Source organism: Magnolia sinica, chromosome 13, assembly GCF_029962835.1.
Source record: "Magnolia sinica isolate HGM2019 chromosome 13, MsV1, whole genome shotgun sequence".
Classification (NCBI taxonomy): domain Eukaryota; kingdom Viridiplantae; phylum Streptophyta; class Magnoliopsida; order Magnoliales; family Magnoliaceae; genus Magnolia; species Magnolia sinica.
In genome coordinates, this window is record NC_080585.1 from 66573184 (window position 1) to 66577072 (window position 3889).

Consider the following 3889-nt stretch of genomic DNA (forward strand, 5'->3'; position numbering starts at 1 on the left):
TTATCTTTTATCTCTAGGTCAAATTTCTGGAGTAGGAGGATCCATCGTATCAGGCGGAGCTTAGCATCATTCTTAGACAGAAGATACTTAAGCGCTGCGTGATCAGTGTAAATAATGATCTTCGATCCAATCAAGTAGGACCTAAATTTGTCCAAGGCGAACACTACGGCTAAGAGTTCCTTTTCCGTAGTCGAGTAGTTCACTTGGGCAGGATTTAGAGTCTTATTTGTGTAATGAATAACGTAGGGTTTCTTATCTTTTCTCTGGCCTAGAACTGCCCCAAGAGCATAATCAGACACGTCGCACATAAGTTCAAAAGGAATGCTCCATTCAGGTGGCTGTATGATGGGTGCACTAGTCAATATGCCCTTAAGCTTAGTGAAAGCTTCCTGACATGGTTCAGTCCACTCGTATGGTGCATCCTTTTGAAGTAGATTACATAGAGGACGAGAGATGAGACTAAAGTCCTTTATGAATCTTCTGTAAAACCCGGCGTGTCCTAAGAAGGATCGCACGTCCCTTATGTTCTTGGGTGGAGGTAAGTTAGAGATAAGATCGATCTTTGCCTTATCCACCTCGATTCCTTTGGATGAAATAATGTGCCCAGGGATAATTCCCTTCTGAACCATGAAATGACACTTCTCCCAATTAAGTACCAAGTTCTTTTCTTGACATCTTTTCAGCACACATTTAAGACTTTCCAAGCACTCGCTGAAAGATGGACCGAAGACAGAGAAATCGTCCATGAAGACCTCAAATATTGCCCCACCATGTTAGAAAATATGCTCATCATACATCGCTGGAAGGTGGCAGGAGCATTACATAGTCCAAACGGCATCCTTCGATAAGCAAAGGTGCCATAGGGACATGTAAACGTAGTCTTTTCTTAATCTTTAGGGGCGATCTCTATCTGGTTGTAGCCCGAATACCCGTCAAGGAAACTGTAATAGGAATGACCAGCTAACCTTTCTAAGATTTGATCAATAAAGGGCAAAGGAAAGTGGTCTTTCCTCGTGACGGTATTTAATTTTCTGTAGTCAATGCACATCCTCCAACCAGTAGTGACTCTAGTCGGCACGAGTTCATTATTGGCATTGGCTACGATGGTGATCCCGGACTTCTTAGGAACCACCTGAGTTGGACTCACCCATTGACTATCAGATATAGGGTATATGATACCCACATCCAATAGTTTAAGAACCTCAGCCTTAACCACTTTCTTCATGTTTGGATTTAGTCTACATTGTGGTTACCGAGCGGTCTTCGCATTATCCTCAAGATATATGCGGTGAGTACAAATCGAGAGGTCGATTCCCTTGAGGTCCGCGATTGTCCATCCAAGGGCTCCCTTATGCTCCAGGAGAGTAGATATGAGCATATTCTCTTGTTCTTTCTCAAGGTGGGAAGAAATCACCACCGGGTATGTCTCATCTTGACCTAAGTATGCATATTTTAAATCAGAGGGCAAAGGTTTTAGGTCAAGCTTCGGTGGCTTGAGGTTAGACGGTAGAGGCACTTCATCAGTTTGGGGTAACTCTTCAAATTGTGGCCTCCACCGGTTAACTTCAAGTACCGGTATCGCATCAAGCATGGCACACGTCTCCCTAATTATGTCATCATCAAACTCATGGGAGTGGGCCAGGCACGTCTCTAGAGGATCAGAGGATAAGGTAAGGGGTGTCCTGTCATCCACGAAAGTATCGATCATGTTAATATCGTAGATATCGTCATCTTCCTCTATCCGTCTGGCCGTGTTGAAAAAGATATTCATTTCTAATGTCATATTCCCGAAAGACATACTCATGACACCATTCCTGCAATTGATAATTGCGTTTGAAGTGGCAAGGAATGGGCGACCAAGAATGACGGGAATCTGAGTGCTTATGTTACCAATGGGTTCGGTATCTAGGATGATGAAATCAACTAGGTAGTAAAATCGATCAACCTGGACTAACACATCCTCAATTATCCCTCTTGGTATACGAACAGAGCGATCAGCAAGTTGTAGTGTGGTTAAGGTGGGTTTTAATTCACCTAAGCCCAACTGTTTACATACCGAGTAGGGGATAAGATTAACGCTCGCTCCTAAGTCAAGAAGTGCGTGATCAATTCGATGGTCCCCAATTACACATGATATGGTTGGGCTATCGGGGTCTTTGAATTTTTACGGCACATCTTGCTTTAGGATGACACTCACTTTCTCAGTCAGGAAGATTTTCTTTTGAATATTTTGTCGTCTTTTGGTCGTACATAAGTCTTTCAGGAATTTGGCATATGAAGGTATTTTTTTCACAGCATCAAGTAGTGGAATGTTGACCTTCACTTGTTTCAACACCTCTAGAATATCCTGAGAGTTAGAGAGCGATTTTGGTGCAACCAACAGTTGGGGAAATGGAGCAACCGGCTTTCCTTGAGGTTCCGGTTCTAATTCTGGTGGGGCATGGCTAGATCCATCTTCTTTATCCACTTCTGGGTCCTTGGGCTTTTCAGCCCTAACCGGAATGGTTTTGTCAATGATCTTTCCACTCCTAAGAGTGGTGATGGATTTAGCTTGCTCCATCTGATTTGAAGAGCTTGGGTCGCTAACTTCATATTGCGGTTTAGGATTGGGAAGAGGTTGAGCTGGGAAGCTCCCCTTGTTCCTAATCGTATTTTCAGCCTTAAGTCCTTGTATTGCTTTTGTTAGGTCTTGGAAGGCCTGTAGCATACCCTGATTGAAAAGCTCTTGCTTTTGAAAATGTTTCAGAACCGAATCCTCTTGAGGTTTCTCTTGAGTTGGATTTTGATTTAGGTAACCTTGAGGTGTAGCGGTTTGTCCATTCCTCCAACTAAAGTTTGGATGATTTCTCCAGCCAGGATTGTATGTGTTAGAGGTGGGCCCACTGAAAGGTCTTTGGTAATTGCTTACAACATTGGATTGCTCATTTAATACCTCTTGAAAGGTAGAGATAGTTGGACAGTTTTCAGTAGTATGAATGTTGCAACCACAGATGCTACAAACAATTTCCTTAGCCTTATCCTTCTTAAATTCCATGGCCTCGAGTTTCCTAGTGAGATTAGCTACCTTAGCATTAATATCATCGTCTTCTCTCAGGAGATACATTCCACCCCTTTCCTTGGAATGAGTCGGCCTAGACGTAGTACTAGGTCTAGGGGAGATGTCCCATGATTGTGTGTTCTCAGCAAGTTTATCAAAGTAATCCCACACTTCATCAACTCCTTTATTCATAAACTCCCCATTACACATCGTCTCGACTAATTGGCGCATGGGAGATGTCAGTCCATCATAGAAAAAGTTTGTGATGCGCCACGTTTCAAAACCATGTTGTGGGCATGAACTGACGAGATCCTTGAACCGCTCCCAACATTGGAAGAATGTTTCATCTTCCCTTTGGGCGAAGTTCATGATCGACTTTCTCAGGGTGTTCGTCTTATGGTATGGAAAAGACTTCTTAATGAACTCCCTTGTCATGTCATTCCATCTGCCAATTGATCGAGGACGTAGTAAATATAACCACGTCTTGGCTTTCTCTTTCAAAGAAAAGGGAAAGAGTTTCAACCTGACCGTGTCATCAGACACGTTAAGAAAGTATAAGGTAGCTATGATCTCGTCAAATTCTTTTAAATGTAAGTAAGGATTCTCTGACTCAAGCCCATGAAATTTAGGGAGGAGTTGGATCACCCCTGGCTTGATATCCATGTGTCCTGCATTCTCAGGAAAAACCATGCATGAGGGCGTACTCACCCCCGCCGGTTGTAAGTAATCTCGTAAGGTACGAGGCGGGGGTGCTTGATGCACCTCATTCTCATCCTGGAGATCTTCTACCCTAGGTTGGGGTAAAAGAGGTTGATTTCCAGCCATATCCTCAATTAACTCAGGGGATTTCGA

At 43.3% G+C, this 3889-nt stretch overlaps 1 non-coding gene across 1 annotated transcript; it reads left to right on the forward strand.

Annotated features, from left to right (window-relative positions):
- The first annotated feature begins 3317 nt into the window (after positions 1–3317).
- Positions 3318–3424, forward strand: LOC131224487 (small nucleolar RNA R71). The gene has a single exon (XR_009160967.1). It is a non-coding gene; the product is annotated as a small nucleolar RNA R71 (small nucleolar RNA).
- The last annotated feature ends 465 nt before the right edge of the window (positions 3425–3889 follow it).